Source organism: Panthera onca, chromosome B2 (assembly GCF_046562875.1).
Source record: "Panthera onca isolate mPanOnc1 chromosome B2, mPanOnc1 haplotype 2, whole genome shotgun sequence".
Lineage (NCBI taxonomy): Eukaryota > Metazoa > Chordata > Mammalia > Carnivora > Felidae > Panthera > Panthera onca.
Window position 1 is genome coordinate 28,984,287 of NC_138343.1, and position 20,359 is coordinate 29,004,645.

The window sequence follows — 20,359 nt, forward strand, 5'->3', positions numbered from 1 at the left end:
GAGTGTGTTGAAGCTGAGAAGGAAGTGCCTAGCGCAGTCTCCTGAGAGGCTGTTGTCAGTTAGAAACACCTGTGGGCTTGGGCAAAGGGACCCGTCCATTGTTTACTCCTGAGTGCCCAGGTGGCATGAGTCCTGCACTTTTCTTTCAGAAAGAGTAGGAAGGTTTCTGACCTGGTCTCCTTTTTAAGACCCACCTCTAAGGGCAGAGAAAGAGCATTTATTCAGTGAAAGCAGGTCCATGTTCCCATTTGTGCTTTAGGGTTTGTAACCAAGTCACGGTGCATTGACCTGTGAGGTCTTTGTTGGGTGGAATTGTCCTGCAGTCTATTGTGCATGCCTGAGTCATGTGCCTTAGAGTATAAAGATAGTTTATTCAGCCAGGGAATGGAGGCAAGCTGGCTAGCAATCACAGAGAATACTAGGGCCAGTCAAGCAACAAAGGCTCATGGACAAGAGGGTCATTTTTCTCTGGGGTAAAGTGATTGTTCTCTCTTAGTATGGGCCCAGAGTGGTAGGTCATCACAAATCCTGGAAGTTGGCTGTGTGGCTGACAGACCCACTCTTCCTGGTTGTGACCAATGAATTCATTAGAAAAAAAGAACATTGATAGAAAGGGCTGTTGAAAGGCAAAGGCCTATATGACAGACGAGATTAAGATAAAGTTGGGAGTCAAATATCTAACATAGTTTCCCCTTCAACCAGAACTATGGCCGGCTCCATCCCCAAAGCTGGCATTGCCTCCACATGGAGACATTTCTGGGAAAACTCAAGTGCCCTGAACTTCCCATTGTCAACATGGTTCTGAATGGTAAATAGTGAGAGGTCTTGTGTCCCAACCTATGCAAGAGACTTAAGGATATGGACAAATCCCCCAACTTAAAGGAAATGTTAGTTCCCTGACACCCTGGCTCTGAATGGCACCCAGGGAGACACCACTTTATAAAAAGAAAAATCACTGTATTGAACTGGAACTGAGGAAGGCCAAATTCCTTCATTATAAAGAGTGGGACAAAGATTAGAATGAAGTGTCAGCACAATTTCCTGGCAAGGTTCTAAGGAGTAAGAACACTTGTGGCTAGAGACAAAGGAAACCTCTACAGGGAAAAATCCTGAGAGCCCAGTTTGCATTAGGTCTGCATATTTCCTTCTGAAGGAGAGACAAAGCTTCTGGCCTTGGCTCTTTTTCCTTCCATGCCCATCATGGGATAAAGTCAGTAGGGAATTAAGGGGTTCAGGCTCCAGGCTGCTGCTCGTTTGGGACCTTGGTTCCTGTTGCCCATTAGGTTTTGAATGACCACTTTCTAGGCCACTCTAGGTTTTGGAACATACTTCGTATGCATGGATTATGTGCTCTTCAGCCTCCTACGCCAAGCCCTAAATGCTCTCTGACAAAAGGACCTTTCCTTTGGGTTGTGGGAAATGGATTACTCTAGGTTAGCACAGAACCCCAGTGAGAACACACCACCAATCCACGGGAGCTCACTGTGTGATTGACAACCTCACTGCACCACCCAGCCTGCAAGCAAGTTTTAGTGAGCAAATAGCAATGGGATGGGAATGACTCAATGGACAGGTTTCATTTTCGAGGAGAACGGAAGAAAGCTGAGAATGAAATGTCTCTGCCCTTGCCCTTGGAGTGAGGACGGCTCCCTCCCAATATCTTTGGCTGTACCAAAAACAAATGTTCTGTGCTGAGTACCTTCCACTGACCTGCATCTACTGTTGTCATCGATCTGGAAGGCAAGTTCCCAGGGCTCCTATGGCCCAACTTACTCTGTGGTCACAAGAACTCCAGAATCAGAATTTAATGCCAACTAAAATCAGAGGGTACTGCTCCCAGGGCCTTGATTGGCCCATGGGAGAATCAACTTTTAAAGAGGACAGGAATGAGATACCTCTGTGGCTCAGTGGGTTAAGCATCCGTTTCTGGCTCAGGTCATGATCTCATGGTTGGCAAGTTAGAGCCCCTCACGGAGTTCTCTGCTGTTCAGCAGAGAGCCTGTTTGGATCTTCCGTCCCTCTCTCTCTGCCTCCTCTCCACTCACAGGTTTCCTCCCTCTTCTCTCTCTCAAAAAAAAGAGAAACATTTTTTTTAAAGATGGAAATAGATACAATGAAGGAAGGACAATGTTACTAATGAGAGATGAGAATGGGATAAATCAGAGGATGAAATGATTGTACAATCCCCTGGCATGCTGACGGTCTCAGGAATAAGAAATGCATAGGTAGGAAACATATATGGGTTAGGGCACAGGGAAACCTCCATTATCTACTGTGGGAGCCCAAAGGCAAGATGCCTGTATTCTTACTTCAGTAAGAGAGGGAAAGCTTCTGGAGTCCACTCATTTCTGGAGTTCGGGAGTTCTGGAGTTTTCCCATCCTATCATTGGATAGAGGCAACAGTGTTTCCAAGGTAACAGTATTGTGCTCCATGCTAAGGCTGTGGTGCAGTAGTTCTTGAATGGTCTCTTTCTGGGCTAAGAAAGTCTTCAAACACAATGTATCTGGGTGAGCCAACTGCTCTTCAGAGTGAAAGCATATTTAATGGCTAGGAAGGGAAATAAGTTGGCTAACCATCATTTTTATTCAACCATCCAAACACCAAGTACTTTCTGGAAGGCACTCTTTCCTTTGGGATATCAGAAAGTGATTGCTCTTGGTTAGCACAAACCAGAGTCAGAGCTCATTAGGAATGGCTGGGCACTCACAATGAGAGGGACAGCCTCATTTCCCTTGACTGGGACCCTAGACGTAGTTATCGATACAGCGAGGAAATTGGAATGGCTACACAGGGCCAAATTTTTTCATTTCAGCTGATAATGGGATCAAGCTGAGAAGGAGGTGTCTAGCTCCATGGTCCTCTTGTCCCAGAAGTGAAGATAGCTCCCTCCCCAAATCGGTGATCCTGACCACACAGGAGCATTCCTGCTGGGCACTTTGAAATGCCCTGGGCTTACTTTTGAAAACAGAGTACTGTACGAAAGGCAAATTTTGAGGGACCCTGTGTCCTAATATATCTTGGAGTGACAAGGATATGGTTTGACATCCAAGTGAAAAGTAGAAAACAATGACTCTGAGACATTGTCCCTGAAAGGACAATAGGGAGAAATTTTTGGAAAAGAGAAACAGGATGAAGGATATAGAGAAGGCCAAATTTTTTCTTAGAAGAGAATGTGATAGAGCCCACCATGAAGCGACTAACACAATCTCCTGGTAAGATAGTTGCCGTCAAAAGTAAGAACAATATGTGGGCTAGGATCAAAGGAAACCTGCACTCTTCTTTCAGAAAGACAAGAAAAGTTTCTGGCATTGGTTTTTTTTCCCCCTGTGGTTTGATGCCAGTAACGTCTCATAGCAAGTTTTGGCCTGTGACTTACCTTCAAGTATTTGGAAAGTGGCTCTGGTGTACTAGTCCTTGAAAGGGCTATGTCCTGCACATAGTTCCTGAAGAAAACTGTCAAGGGGTGAAATCTCTGCTCTTCAGAATAAAGGCATCTGTAGCAGCCAGTGATTGCAGTTCTGCTGTCGAATTGAAGTTTGGGGGTGATGGTGCGGTGGCCCATAGTCAACGAACAAAAAATATTTCTTGAAGACATCTTTGGTGCCAAAAAAGTGATTTTACTAAATCACCTTTAGTAGGACTAGACTCACCTGCAGGAAGAATTGCACCGGGGTCCTAATAAGTAACTCATTATTATATACATCATGTTGGGAAGTGTCAGGGATAGAGTAAGTCTGTCTCTCAGGAATTTTTGAAGCAAGGTTTTCAGGACCTTGTGGGGCTATTTCTTGCTAGGGAAATGCAATTTATTACCATTTCATAAAAAGTCCTGCCACCCAATAGAGGTATAATGGGAAGGCCATAACTTGGAGAATGCTGGCATGTATCTTGGGACAGTTGAAATAAAAGAAGTTAGCTCACAGGGTCCCAAAGTTTGGGGTAAAGTTAAGCTAACGTTCGCTTTTCCCCTTGCAAAGTGTCATCACTGAGGCAGCTGAGCTCCCACAGGGACGCCACTCTCCATTTCAGGAACTTGTCAGTGGGCTACAGGCAATTAAAGTTTAATTTTCCCTCTGTCTGGGTTTCCCACATTACTATGGCAAGCATTTAAGCCTCTTTTCTTTGTTCTTGGGTATTCAAGAGTGTCCACGGAATATCACTCAGATCCTACCCAGGATGGGGGGCATGCTATCTTGTGCTTTAACCCGCAGCCTGCCTCATGCTCTGTCCTCATAGTCACCCTGAAGAATGTCAACCCTTAAATCCTTAAGGGCGATGAAGATGGAAGTTCTCATCTTCTGTAACTTCTTTCTACTGACGGGGGTAGAGTTTTCCCTACCTATGTTGGTCAATATCAGTTTGGGGGGAACAAAGAGAGGAGTTAGAAAAGGCGGAGGCAGCTGAATCCAAGGTGGGCCTTCTTGAGTAGTAAGGCTCTTCTGTGGGTTTGAAGCGATTGTCGTGACGGAGTCTTGGCACCAGGCAGAGAGGCATGGGAGAAAACAGCAAAACATAATTAGAATAGCAAGAGAGAATCCCCCAAGAAAAATCTGTTGGTAGTTGACAATAATGCTCTAGTCCAGGAGTTTAGCCAATCATTAAAGGAGAGAGAGGGAGGGGCGCCTGGGTGGCGCAGTCGGTTAAGCGTCCGACTTCAGCCAGGTCACGATCTCACGGTCCGTGAGTTCGAGCCCCGCGTCAGGCTCTGGGCTGATGGCTCAGAGCCTGGAGCCTGTTTCCGATTCTGTGTCTCCCTCTCTCTCTGTCCCTCCCCCGTTCATGCTCTGTCTCTCTCTGTCCCAAAAATAAATAAACGTTGAAAAAAAAAATTTAAAAAAAAAAAAAAAAAAAAAAAGGAGAGAGAGGGATTGTTTAATGAGCCAATTTAAGTATTCATGTCAGAAGAAATGTTTTTGTGGTCATCTGGAATGGATACACAGCATTTTGTTGAGCATGTTGTCAGTGAGGTTTTTTGATGTCAGGCTTGAAGCATCCTCAGGAGTGGGAACAAGCAGCAGGGAGCAGATTGGTCTTTCCAGTTCGTAACTCAAATGTCTGTATTGATCCTCTGAATGGCCCATCGTAAGAAGGAACTGTTAGTATAAATTGGGAAAAAGAAAGTGAAAAAGAAAGGTAAAACCATGCTAAGAGAGGTTTGTGGTCTTGCACAGGTTCCAGGGAATAAGAAGGCACAATAATGTGCTCATTGACTTCCTTTAAAGGAAGGGTACAAGTTTTACCTAGATACAGGAGGCCATGAAGAATGCCCAACATTCAGCAGTCGGAGTACATACTATGACCCTGTAGGGGCCTTCTCGTTTTGGAGTTAAATCTATTGCATGAGAGTTTTCATCCTCTGAATAAACCATATCTTTGGGGTTTAGATGTGGTGGGTTTCCAGTAACTGACCAAGTTCAGTGAGTACATGGTTCGCTTACTCAGAGATTTAGGAATTAACCCAGACTCAAGGGTATAATAGAGCACTATCGTATTTATTGATAGGTCTACAGTGAGAAAAGTCCTTGCCTACAGTTTGTGGGTATCCACCCCATTTTCGAGTTGTTCAAATAAAATACCCTTGGGGTCATTTTACTATCCCCACGGGTTAACCTCTGCTATTGTGACTGAATGTCTCAAGTTTACCTAGGTTGTCCAGATTAGGCAAACACCTAAAGACAACTTGGGTTTCACATCCCATAAATGTGCATTATTTTGCTCTCTAAACACCTTCATATCCAGAGATAGGCAAATCAAGAACAATTCATTCGTAAAACAAGTCCAGTCTTACAAGTATGGGCCTCAATATTTACATAACCCCAGCAAGAATAGTCATTGATCATAAGGGTCTTTTAAAGTTTGCTTTGCTGGAACCCTTGATAAGGAATCTCCAGATTGAAATTTGTAGCCTCTCCAGGCCAGAAGCCAAGTACTTCCCATTAGACAAGCCTGCAATACTTGTGGAATTGGGCAAATTCCTCTTCATGAGGTACCCAAGATATCCTGAGGTTCCTGCACCTGCCAGGAAGTGACATTCTTTACTCACTTGGAGAGGCTGATGGGAACTCTGTAAACAACGTATCCGGTCATTTCCAAAAGGTTTTAGTGGGTCGATGTTTTATAAAGTCAACCTCAGTTCCTTAAAGCTGTACGGTCATTTTTGAGTCTATGCATGTCTCTCAAATAGGAGCTTCCAGCCAAAGCCTTAAGAATATAACCAGTGTTACCAATGGTGTCCTCTTACTAGGATAAGACTCTTATGGCACTTATGCAAATAAGTCTAATGACCAGGAAAGAATACTGAGAGTGTTTGCATTTCAGAGGGTTTAGGTAAAGAGAAAAGTGCAACGCTTCAGTTTACAAGTGAATATTTGATGACATCCCTGCATATCATAGTGAAGAGAACGTTTCCTTCATCTGGAAGAGCAAACATTAGAGAACAGAAATATTTCCAAGAGTCAAAAAACTATCATTTTTCTCAATTGATTAGACCCATATTCCTAATTCTTGTTTGAATGCAGCCTTTTAGTTGTCAAAATTCTTACCCATTTCATGATGAATCTGAAAGATTACAAACACCTGTATTTGTCCTAAAAGTCTTTTTTGTGTGTGAATCTCCAACAAGGTGAAATATGCTTTGTAAGAGAAGACCTCACAAATGGACAGTGTTAAACACCCGATGAGAGTTCATAGTGATGCAATAGACAAGGGAATGCGGTGATTTCTGTGGCACACCACACTTTGATACAAAGAATATCAAGGCAGGACTTCATAGCAGAAGAAATTAAGACTTGAGGAATTGCATACAGCTTTGAACAGTACAACATGTAACCAAACAATAGAACCTAAGGTTTACCATTGTTTGACAATGCTTCTCCAATAAACTTAGCAAGCCTCATCAAAAAGCCTCACTGGTCAAAAAAGACCTCGTTTACAATCAAAACCTTGGAAAATTTTGTTCAAACCTTAGGAAGTGATAGAGCACATTCTAAAAAGGATTACAGATCCTTACAAATCTGAAACTTTACATTATTTATTTAACCAAGATGGCAATAATAGACTCCAAAAGCAAATATGTAGCATGAGATAGTTTTTAGCACAACCAACTCCTGTACCATTGAGAAGTTTTAACTTTGAGTAATCAAAGACTTGATCAAGACCAAACTTAAAACTGGTTTTCATGACAGACAAAAGAGAAAAAACATAAAAGAAATGAAAACTTTGCTTCCATTTTCTTTTCTAGAACAGGTCAATACAAGAAACCTTTCTCTTTCCAAAAGAGAGAAAAGCAGACTTTTCTTACACCAGTGTAGTTTTAAAATCCATCCAAAGCAACCTTAGTCCATCCTTACCACACATAAAATTCCTTCCCAAAGATTTCTCCTTCGAACATTCTACAACTTTTCCTTACCTTCAGATTTTGTCCCAAGCCATTTCTGTCCAAAAAACCCATCTGATTTAGCACAAAATTTATTTTACCCTCAATGAAAAACATATTCCCATTGCTTATATCGTGTTTACAGACCTCCTAGTTTTCTGCATACAGCGTTGCTTTCCTTATTTGCATCAGTCTAAAGTACAATTAGCAGAATTTTAACTGTCTCCTTGGTCTCCAATGAAAAAACCAGTTGAGAAGTGTTTATGCCTTCTTTAGAGGGCACAGTGATGAATCAGTTAAGCACAAGGCATGTTCTACAACAGACCCAAATAGCCTTAGTTTCTTTGCAATAACAAGTTAAAAACAAAATCTTTGTTCAGTAATCATAGCTTTGCACTGCATTCCATTTGGAAAAGACCTAGACGTCCCATGATTGTCATCTCATTTGTCACCCAAATTTTAAAGAAAATCGTTAAAGTTTCAGGTTACCAAAGACTTTGAGAGCTATCTTAACGATTACCCATGAACCCTTTGAGACATTGGACATTAAATGTTATTTCAAGACATCGTTTTGCTAACAAATTGCAACCGAGAAAAATCAGCTTATTTGACTTAGTAAACATTTGTAGAATAAAACTTTCATATTTAATGCTGATAACTCTAAAGACAGGTTTATCTTAATTAAACCAGAAAACATAAATTAGTTTAAACACAAAATTGTTTCACTTACGTCCACTTAAAGGACAATCCATTTGTTCCCTATTATCCTTTTTCACTTGGGACGCCAGTGGGTCCCAGGAATCTGAAGTGGCTGGTCCAAGATGGTAATTTTTGCTCCTTGACATTTAGGGTGGGAAGAAGAGCCATTGGTACCTAAGGCACTGAGGATGGTATAGGAACCAGTTATGTAGGCTGCACCCAAGGTGGTCCGGAAACAGGAGGAGGGTCAGGGGAAGGCAGAAGGGGGAAGCTTCCAGCAGAAGGCAAAGAAGGAAAATTTCCTGGTTCTAACCTTCTCACCTGGGACAGAGGAGCAGACACCATGTCTTTCGTTCCACCTCAGTGGAATTAGGCAGTTCATGTCAGGCCAGAGAAGACAGGGAATTTCCAGGAAATAAGTGGACGTTCAGCTACTGCTTGGGAATATTTCTTAAAGTCCCCGTCCTGAGGTACACTAAGCACAATCGACTCCAATTATAGCCCTTAACCCGGGAAAGAAATGAGGGAGAGGCATCTATTAGGCAGACATCTAATAGGCAGAGACATCAAATAGGCAGAGGAACAGAGTCAGCGTCCCCTTTTCAGGGATGGCCTGTTTTTCCTTCAATGATTGAGTTGTATCAGAAGGAAGACTGTTTAGATATTGATCATCCACTATATCAGGAGGGAGCTTACTGGCCTGGTAACGGACCAAACACATTCTTGCAAGAGGCCCCTAAGGTCTGGGTAGCCGTGAAAGCCTGGATATAGGGTAACCTCCAACCATTTTCCCTGTTTGGTAAGGCCATGCAGTGTTACAGGATAATTCCTTGCTAAATTTTTGCAATCCAAATTGTTACCAGTGTGTTAAAAGGACATCCCAACGGAGAATCCTCGGGGACCGAAGAGGAGATCCCATGATCCACCTAGAGAGGAATGGAGAGAGGGAGAGAGAAGGTCTATTACCCCTAGAATCCATCCTGACACCCCGGTAGCGTCCCATGCACAGACTATTTCAGAGGTTCCTGAAGTGTCAAAGCAACCGGAGGCTTCCCTCAAACAAAATCGCTAGGCCCCATTGCCCCCGCTTCCCTGTTACCTTCTACACTACAGAAGGTTGCTTAGTGTATAGACGTGAGTCTGCCTTGCCAAGAAGACAGAGAATAAACTCACTTTTTATTCATGGAAAACACTAGAAATGTTTGACAAGGGGATATTACCCTATTTTAAATAGTAGTTAGTAGAGGACATTGACAGAAAACAGTAAAGACAGAAATCTATCATGATCTAAGCGACATTCCAACCCACATGGTCGTATAGACAACTTCCCTAAGAAACAGTTCCCAGATGGCTTTTCATTCAATCGGGTACTGGTTTCTGCCAGTTCTCAGTGGAGGTCCCGAGGCCAGAAGCAGCTAGACCAGAGATGTGGAGGGGATCACATTAGACCAATGAGGTGGAATACTCACACAGCAGCTTAAGATTGGCTGCTGTGCTAGTTATTTAGGTGGTTGTCGCCTGCCCGAGACAGACAACTTTATATAAGGACAAGCATAAACAGAGGTTATCAAGTTTCTGCATCTTACTACCATTCTGGCCAAAGTCCTAACCTCCAACCAAAATTCAGGCTTTCTGGTAGAGAAGCCACAGGCCAGAGGATTGCAGCCTGAACACTCCACGCGAGAGGGTTCCAATAAGACCATACTTCTCTAAAATCCCCTTAAATGAGAGTAAAGGAGGAAAGAGAAAACATCCTCGCCAAATTTGCACAGAAAAACCAAGTCTAGGTGACAAGTTTGAAGCCCCACATTCCAACTCCAAAATGACAAAGTTTTGGAGTGATTCGGGGGTGGTCCAGAGCCGACGACCAAGAAAGAATTCTTGAAGACATCTTTGGTGCAAAAAGGTGATTTTATTAGCGCATGCAAGAGGTGCACCAGGGTCCTGACTGGTACATCATTATATACCCTCAGGTTGGTGGAGGTCTGAGATAAAGTCTTTAAGGAATTTTAGAAAGAAGGTTTTCAGCACCTTGAGGGGCTAGCTTTTGCTGGGGAAACACCATTTATTACCTTTTAATAAAAGTTCAGTCTTGAGACCCTTTGGGTGTATATCATTGGCCATAAGCTTGGAGTATGACTGCCAGCATATATCTTGGGGACAGTTGAAAGAGTGGAAGTGAACTTTCAGAGTCCTCAAGGTTGGGGTAATGTTAAGCTGAGGTTCTCTTTTACCCCAGCAAAATGCCATCTTCCAGGCAGCTGAGCTCTTAGAAGGAAGTCACTGAGGTTTTCAAGGACTTGTCAATGGGCTACCGGCAGTAAGGGAATTTCATTTTTCATTTGCTTTAGCTTCCCACATTACCACGGCAAAGACTTAACCCCCTTTCCTTTGTTTTTGGGTAGCCAGCTGTGTCCAAGGAATATCACTTATGTCCCCCTCGGGTGGCAGGGGGTAGTAGCTTGCGCTTTACCGCTCAGCCTGCTCCCTCATTGTAACTATTACCATGCCAACTCCAACCGTTCAATGACCAAGTCGTCACTGACAGATCAATGGATCCTTTTGTAGATCAGAAACTGTTTTCAGGTAGCCTGGGAACAGAGTGAGAGCTCTCCGCCAATCCCTGCTTTTCCACTGAGTTGACAAGCACAATGTGCTTGGTGGGAACCAAGATAGAATTAGAACAGGAAAAGATAGGGCTCCTGGGTTACTCAGTGGGTTAAGCGGCCGACCATTGATTTTGGCATAGGTCAGACCTGCATCTGGCTTTGCACTCACAGGGTGAAGCTTGCTTTGGATCGTTTGTCTCCCTCTTTCTGCCCCTACCCCACTCAATATCTTAGTAAATTATGAGAAAAAGGCAAACTTCTCAACAGCCCAATCTCCAGAAATCTAATCAGTGTACTGTCACCCCAACATCACCATCCTGTCCACAGTGATGTGGGGAACAAAGGCAAGAAGGAAATGACGGATCAAATAGAATTTCCTGAGGTGCCTGGGGGGCTCTCTCAGTTAAGATTCTGACTTTGGTTCAGGTCATCTCACCATTCCTGAGTTTCATTTCCATGTCAGGTTCTGTGCTGACAGCTCAGAGCTTGGGGCCTGCTACAGATTCTTTCTCACTCTTTCTCTCTGTCTTTCTTTCTCTCTCTCTCCCCCTCCACTCATTCTCTCCCTCTCTCTGTGTCTCCAAAAATAAATATTTAAAAAATTACATTTGTATTTCCTTGTAACTTGCAAGAAATTGACAAATATTTGAGGCTGGTGGAGTCAAAATTTTCTTCAGGAACTCCCTACTGTCTTAATGTTAATGCTTTGCTGGAAGGGAAAGCAACCTTAACTTGACAATATCTATGCTTCCAGTGATCTGGGAGTCTAGCATATGAGAGTCTCTTTGGAAAATTTCCTTTGGACTTCAACTTCCCCAAGCCCATATTATATAACCAGTCACTCTTCACAAGTTCAGTGCAGGCAGATTTTCCTGTCCACACGTCCTGTCCCACTGCTTTAATGAAATCACCTTTTTTGTACCAAAGAAGTCGTCAAGATTCTTTCCTGCCATCAGCTCTGAACCCCACAAACCCCACCATCATCCCCCAAAGCTCCATGACGCTAAACCTGAGAGCCCTGTCTGTACATCCTTACTTTGGATAGGTCAAAGAGCCTTTTGGCCCTCCTTTTCTCCCGCACTTTCTTTCAATGGATAGTGGTAATTAGGTGATGGTGATTTTGGCTCTCAGCTAACAAGTGTGTGGAACGCGACTCTGGTCTTATACACTTTGACCTTTTTCTTGGCTGACCAGCCCAGAGATTGCAATTTGCATAGGTAAAATATCTGCTGCAAGGAATGTAGGCATTTCAGGCAGCAAGGGGGAGGTCTCAGCAGGGTGACCATTGTCATGTCAACCACAGACAGACAGGCACCATCTTCTCAGGAAGAAGTTAATAATGTTTCCTCATTGATATCAGAAACAGATTTGTCCAGGCTGGCCCCTAAAGGATTTGGGGGCTTGCTGTCAGTTGCTGGGAGACTGCTATCTAGGTGACAGCTGCATGGCCCCTGACTCCTTTCTGCTGATATATTTACTTGGCCCAGGAAGTAAGGCAGGCTGCTTTCAACACTGCTCTTTGTCCATAGGCAAACCTCTTGTGCTGAATGCTTTCAGGTGCCCTCAGACTCGCAGGGAAACCCATGAGCCACACTTTGTCCAAGCTAGCTACACAATCATGGAACACACTATAAAAAAGTTGAGAATTAAACTCGTAGGAGAGGTTTCCTGACTCCTGCCCCAAAGCCCCACAGGGAACAACTAATAAACCCGAAGAAACACACTGAGAGCCAAAGCTGTTCACCTCAGATAAAAATGGAATGAAGCTGAAACTTGTGACATGAGCAACATTTCCTTGGCAAGCTTGTGGTCCTGAGAGTAAAAAGGGAACACCTGTGGCGATCAGATGAAAAGCACCAGCTGCAAGGACACAGCATTCTGACACTGATAGGGCAGGAAGACTTCTGGCTCTTACCTTCCACTTCCAACCAAAGGGCAGAGGCACTCGTGATATATAGGAATTTTGGCTTCTGTGTGCTGCCTGACAGCCATGTCTATGGAATAGAGATCTTGTACCAGAGTCCTTGAATGGATCCTCTGCAAGGACCATCTGGGGAAGAGCAATGCTCATGCTCAAACTTTGATCTTCTCAGAATGCAGGAACTTCACAGGGGCAATTCAGATCAAAGTAACCAACAAAATCAGGCCAACAGAAGCCTGCCATGCTCGAAAGTCTCAGTAAAGGAGCGCAATGTGTCCTGAGGAATCACCGTGTGTTCGCTGGTTGTGAATGCTGGGCACTCTCTGAGTAACAACCACATGGTTCTTGACTGTGACCTCTGATTTCCATCTCCCCTGAACAGATGGGAGGATGGCTCTCTCCCAATAGTACTTGTACCTTTCCCATTCTTTTTGCCTTCTGTTGCCAAGCTAGGTCTCACAGGTGATCCCATGGAGAACCCATTGCCCACATTCTCCTGGATTTAGGGAATTTAGCAGAACTCCACAATTCAAATCGGAGAAAAATACTTCCAGGCTGGGATTCTCAATCCCTCTCAGGAAAACCCGGTTAGAAAGAGATCAAGGGAGTCAGAAGGGATGAACTTGGGTCCCAATTCTTTGTCTCAGATAAAAATAATGGAATAAAGCTGTGAATGAAGTGACAAGCACGATTCCCCCAGAGAAGACATGTGTCTTGTGACTTCAGAAAACCGGTGCTTGGAGAGAAATGGAGCATATTTTAGCTACACACGGGAACCCTCATGTAGCAGAAGAAACCCTAGAATTGATCTGAAACAATCTAGAAGGGCTTTGCGTTCTTGCCAGCCTTGTAGCTTTTCCTGCCAGCAGGTAAAACCCGTTGTGATTTGGAGGTCAGTTTCAATAAGGACTGATGCCCAAGTCTGTGGGATTGGGTTCTGATTTTGTTGAGTTTTTTTGAGTCGTTTCATTCTACCTTCACCTGCTGGCAAAACGAGTAAGCATGCAGGATCCCTTAAAGTGTCAGAATGCAGGATGTTCAGGACAATGCCACCTCAGTCTATTGCAGGGGCAAAGCACATTAATACTGCACAAACATAAGACTTGAATGCCCCCACTTTTTAGTAGGGCAACATGGTTTCCTTGGTTATTAACAATTAGTTGAAAACCTTCAAGTGTATGCTCACTGGGAGTTAATCCGCTCACTGGGAGTTAATCGGTAACTCAGTGGGAGCTAATGGATGAAATCACGCCATTTGCAGCAACGTGGATGGAACTGGAAAGTATTCTGCTGATTGACATAAGGCAGTCATAGAAGGACAGATAGGTTTTCACTCGTGATTCTTGAGAAGATTAACAGACCATGGGGGAAGGGAAGGGTAAAGAAGAGTTACAAACAGAGATGGAGGAGGGCAAAACACAAAAGACACTTAAATGCAGAGAACAGAGGGGACATGGAGAGATGGGAGAGAGGGAAAATGGGTGATGGGCATTGAGGAAGGCACTTGGGATGAGCTCTGGGTGTTGTATGTAAACCAAGTTGACAATAAATTATATTTTTAAATAATAATTAGCCCATGTGACTTTTTAAAATTTTACTTTGACTGTGTTCCTGAAGACCACATCTCCATTTACTTTTGCCACAGAGGTGAGACCAAAATCTCCCAACATCACCTACCCTACGCACAAGCACTCCTCCTGTGCTTAAAACTTTCAAGTGCCCAATATCTCCTCTTCCCAAGGAGGATCTGGCAGAAAACCCAAGGGCACCTGTTCCTCAAGCTATTCCAAATTGATGGGAACTTGGCAAGATTCCACCAAAAAATTTGAAAATAAAAACTGCCAGACTCTGGCAAGGAATTCTTGCATCCACACGACTCCTGAAACAGAATGCTACGGGCACCAGTGACAGTCAAAACAAAGTTATTACAATGAGAGGCAAGGCCGACCGATCGGGACCAACACTCTTGATAAGAGTGCGGCCCCGAACAGCCGGGGTGCAGAGTTTTTATAACAGATCACATTGTTTTATCATCACCTGGGAACAGAACAAAGAAACAGGTTCCAGATGAGTTAGAATCAGTTGCCTAATGAGGTGTTTAGAATTTCTGCCTCTAAGTTGCAACCAGTGGATCTCCTTCACCCTGCCTCTGATTCTCTTTTCTTTGAACTTTTGTTTCCTTAATTGGTGAAGACTAATTTACAAGGGTATGAGGCATAGTTTACCAGAGCAAAGCAAGGCTGTTATCTCTTAACCTTCAGTGTCAACACAAAGCTGTTATTTTTCAAGCTAAGCATTAGCCCTACACTACAATTTAACCCTTACATTTCCCCCTGTTCTTGTCAGTGAATCAATCCCTTGATTCATCATTAGGAACTAAGGGGATATAATTGGACCTGATCATCATAATTTTTATTTCACTAACTCGCTTCTTGACATATGGTATTAACCAATTGATAAGGCACGTGCCAATAGTTAACCCAAGAAGTAACAATAGCAGTGGCCCAGCTACGGCTGTAAGCAGTGATGTTAGCCAGGGGGACCAAGAGAATAAACTCTGATACCAATTATTGCTGGCCTCCCTGGCATGTTCCCTGGTCCTAAGATTATCCCTGACCAAACTGAGAGTGTCTCTGATTACTCTGGAATTGTTCGCATAAAAACAGAGCGTTTCTCCGAGGGCCACGCAGAGGTCCCCTTCCTTCATGAAGAGTAAATCAAGCCCTCTTCTGTTTTGTAATACAACCTCGGCTAAAGAGTCTACTTGGTGTTCTAGCCGAGAAATTGAAGTTTCCAAGTAGCCTAGGTCTCGGTCTACTTGCTTGCTTACAGTTTTGAAATTTTGGTCCCAAACAATGAGTCCAGCAGTTTCAATAGCTGTGGATCCCGCAATTCCCAGTCCCACTAGGAGTGGAATGAGGACTGGTGCTGCCCTTTTTACCCTGGTATGTTAGCCAATTTTTGTTCTTGATCTCTGTGTCCACATCCATAGGTAACCATGTAGGGGTTTTCGGGGACCGGAGGAGCAAAGCCCGTTGGCTGTTTATAATTAGTAATTAAAGTTCCCCATGAGTCCCCCACCAAGTCGCATAAATCAAAAATAACAAACAAAAAACAAGGCACAGTGGAAGAGGTATTAGATGCTATCACCTTCCCCGTGACAGTGTCCCTGAGTTCCCATTGGTATGGCCAAAAATATAGGGGATGCAATTTCATACAGTCCCCCACACTTAACACCATACAAACCCAAAAAATTATTATGCCCGCATCAGTCTTAGCTTTAAAAGATCTTCTGGGTGCCTTTGAAATTTCCGTTGCTGTTTGTTACCTGGTTCTGTATCAGTCTGGGTTGTTCCCGCCTTCACGCAGTTTTTCTTAACCTGAGAGTGATGAATCCAGGTTCGGAAACCATATACCTTGACGGCCGTGTGCATAGTCAGAATCACGGTGTGTGGTCCTTTCCAGCGCAGCTCCAGGGTTTTAGGCTCATGCCTTTTGACCCAGACTAAGTCTCCTGGTTGAAAAGGGTGGGGAAGAACAGGAGGATGAGCGAAGGCTTCTCTCAAGGCCCTGGTTATTTCCTTCTGTACATGTTGCAGGGCCATGAGCGAAGCCAGCAAATGGTCCTGTTCCAACTGTTCCATTACGTCATCTCCTAGCTTCGGCAGGATAGGTGGAGGTCTGCCAAATAAAATTTCATAAGGGGAAAATCCCTTGACAAATGGAGTACAACGGGCTCGCAAAAGGGCAAAAGGCAGGACATCAACCCGATTTTCGCCTGTCTCAAGGGACAATTTACTTAAGGTCTCTTTTAGGGTCCAATTCATCCTTTCTACTTGACCCGAGCTCCGGGGTCTATATGCACAATGTAATTTCCAATCTATTCCCAATGCCTGGGCTAGACCCTGGGACACCTGCGCCGTGAAGGCCGGGCCATTGTCTGATCCTATGCCCAGAGGCAGCCCGAATCTAGGAATTATTTCATTTAATAATTTCTTAACTGTCGCCTGAGCCGTTTCTGATTTGGTGGGGAACACCTCGACCCACCTGGAGAAGGTGTCTACAAGAACAAGCAAGTATTTATATCTGTATTTCCCTGGTTTAATCTCAGTAAAATCTATTTCCCAAAAGCGGCCTGGCCCAATTCCTCTATCTCTTTTAGCTTCTGAAACCTTCCTATTTGCACCCTGAATTACTTGGGCACAACTTACACACCTTTCAACCATCTTAGTCTCTTTTCCCAGCCCTTGCGCCCTGAAATTTCTCCGCACTAATTCCGCCATCCTCGTTTTTCCCAGATGAGTCCCTTGGTGGAGCTGACACACCATGCACCACCCCAGTGCCGCGGGTAAGAGTATCTTACCTTCAGGATCTTGAAACCACTTTTATCCCGGCATCTTCCCCCTTTTCTGGAAATCCACTCCAAATCTTTAGGAGTGTAACTGGGTTCCGGTGGAAGCAAGGGCTCTGTCAAGATTGGTAGCTCCAAGGCACTTTCACTTTTAGTTGGCGCAGCTTCTCGGGCTGCTGTATCAGCCAGGCGGTTTCCGATTGCCTGTAGGGAGTTGCCTTTTTGATGTCCTGGGCAGTGAATGATTGCCAGCCTTGCAGGTTCCCAGATGGCTGCTAGAAGGTCTAAAAATTCAGCTTTATTTTTGGTGGCCTTGCCTTCTGTTGTGAGGAGACAGCGCTCTTGATAAATCGATCCGTGTACATGCGCGGTTGCAAAGCATAGCGGCTGTCCCTATAAATGTTAACTGACTTGTTTCTTCTGAGTTTTAGGGCTTTTGTTAGTGAGATGAGCTCTGCGCGTTGGGCTGAAGTTCCTGGGGGAAGGGTCTGTTGCCATAAAACTTCACGGTCTGTCGTCACCGCAGCACCGGCATACCTTTGCCCTTGAAACACAAAACTACTGCCATCTGAAAACATGCTATCAGGGTCATGTAAAGGAATGTCCATAAGATCAGAGCGGAGGGACGAGATCGTTGCCAAGGTTTCTGGGCAAGGGTGTACAGGGGGATTCTGTCCTTTGGGCAGCAAAGTGGCTGGGTTTAAGGTTGTGGGAGCACAAAAACATATTCGGGGCTGGTTGAGTAGCAATGCTTGATATTGGGTAATTTAAGCATTTGACAGCCATTGCTCTGGGGGAGCCCGCAGTAAAGTTTCCACTTCATGGGGCCCCGTGATAGACAATGCTTGCCCCAAGGTTAGTTTTTCTGCATCTTTAACTAGAAGCACGGTGGCGGCAATTTGTCAAATGCATGGGGGCCATCCGGAAGCAACTGGACCCAGACGTTTGGATAAATAAGCCACCGGTCAGTGCCAAGGTCTTAGGCACTGAGTCAGAACTCCCTTGGTTACTCCCCTTTTTCGGCTAGAAACAAATGGAATGGCTTGGTGGGATCTGGCAAAGCCAAGGCTGGTGGGGTTATGAGAGCATCTCGTAAGGCTTTAGTTTGAGTCTCCCCCCCACGTGAAGGACTCTGGAGATCCTTTGAGAGTGGCATATAAAGGGGCTTCCAGTTCAGCAAAACCAGGTATCTACAGTCTGCAGTAGCTTGTTGCCCCAAGGAACTCGCAGACTTGTGAGTTCTAGGCTGAGGATTATCGAGAATAGCCCGAATTCTTTGTTCACCAAGGTAGTGCTTACCTTTAAGATTGTAACCTAAATAGGTCACTGCAGTACGACAAATCTGTGCTTTTCTGGCTGACACTCGTACCCCAGTTTTTGTAGAAGACGCAAGAGTTCTTTGGTGGCACTCAAGCATTTCAGATGAGAAGGGGCTGCCAACAAGATATCATCAACATATTGCAGTAGAGTTACCTGTGGGTTGGAGTTCCGAAATGGCTCTAAATCTTGGTGCAAGGCTTCATTAAAAAGAGTATGAGAATTTTTAAATCCTTGGGGGAGTCGTGTCCAGGTGAGCTGTCCGGCTTTTCCCTCTTGAGGATCAGTCCATTCAAATGTAAATAGTGGCTGGCTTTGTGGGGCCAGCGGGATGGCAGAGAAGGCATCTTTTAAGTCCAGAACTGTATAATACACCTGAGAAGTGGGAAGCAAACTAAGGAGAGTATAAGGATTGGGTACAGTGGGATGAATGTCCATTACCCTCGCGTTTACTGCTCTTAGGTCTTGAACTGGCCAGAAATCAGATGAGTTAGGCTTCCGGACATGAAGAAGCGGAGTATTCCATGGCGACCTGCGTGGGATCAAAATGCCAGAGTCGCGCAAACGCTTGATGTGAATAGCGATTCCCCGCCTAGCTTCCTGGGACATGGGATATTGTTTTACTCTTTCCAGAAGCGCAGATGCCTTAAGTTCCACTATTATGGGAGTTTGATAAATTGCCAGCCCAGGTGGATTGGTTTCAGCCCACACATGGGGGAAATCTGTCTGGAGGCTTTTAGGAGGGGAATGACTGCATGGACATTTTCATTAGGCACTGGAGTGAGCAGACCCTCTTCCCCAAATGGCACAGTCACCATTACTGTTGTTGGGCCATCCTGGCTGACTTTAATATGCATACCCCCTTCAGTGATTTTCAAAGAAGCTGTTAGTTTATGCAGTAGGTCTCTAGTAATCCACGGTAGGGGCATTCAGGCATGATTAGGAAAGAATGTGTAACAGTTTTACGGCCTAAATCTACTTGTTCAGTGGTCCATTTACAAGTCTGGGACCCAGTTCCTCCTTGCACCAGTGTTGCCCCTTGCCTGGTGGGGCCAGGATCTTGTTTTAGAAGTGAAAATGTTGCCCCAGTGTCCACCAAGAAGGTCTTAGGTTGGCCCCCTATATTAACAGTAACCAATGGCTCAGAAGGGGCCACCGAGCCGCGGCCCCGTCAGCTGAAATCGACTCCCATCACAGATACCTGGGGTGGCCGTGTTTTGCGTTGGGCTAAGTTGGGGCAATCCTTTTTACAGTGTCCTTCTTGTTTGCAATATGCACACTGATTTTTTCCCTAGTGACAGTTTAAACCTTTTTTATCTTTTTTCTTTTGTCCAGACCAGAATTCTTTGGGCGTTCTGGGTCCTCTTCCCTCACGGGCATCCAGGACGGCTGCCACCACCCTGATTAATTTTTTTGTCTCTTTTTTCCTGAGAATCCCTATTGTTGAAAACTTTTTGGGCTATTTCAACTAACTCAGAAAAATTTTTTCCTTTAAACCCATCTAATTTTTGTAAATTTTTCCGAATGTCTGGGGCTGCCTGTGAGACAAAAGCCAGATTTAATGCCCTTTTATTTTCAGGTGCCTCAGGGTCAATAGGGGTAAAGGTGCGGTACGCCTCCATGAGCCTTTCTAAGAAGGCTGAGGGGCTTTCCTCAGCTCCCTGAATTACTTCTGTTACCTTAGACATGTTTGTGGGCCGGCGGGCGGCCGCTCGGAGACCTCCCAGTAGAGTCTGGCAAAATAGGGTTAATGATCGCCTACCGTGAGGAGTGTTTGGGTCCCAGTTCTCAGAATGCGAGGAAGGAAAAACTTCCTTCAGCACAGCAGGATCCTCGGTGGGTTGCCCGTTTGGCCCCATCACTAATTTTTGGGCCTCACGACGGATCTCATCTTGCTCCTCAGTGGTGAGGAGAACCTGCAAGAGCTGCTAGCAGTCATCCCAGGTTGGCTGATGGGTCACAAATATAGTTTCAAGAAAAGAAATTAATATTTGGGGTTTCTCTGAGAACGAGGGGTTTTGAAGTTTCCAATTATAAAGGTCACTAGTGGAGAAGGGTACATAAGTCATAAAGGGTTGGATATCCC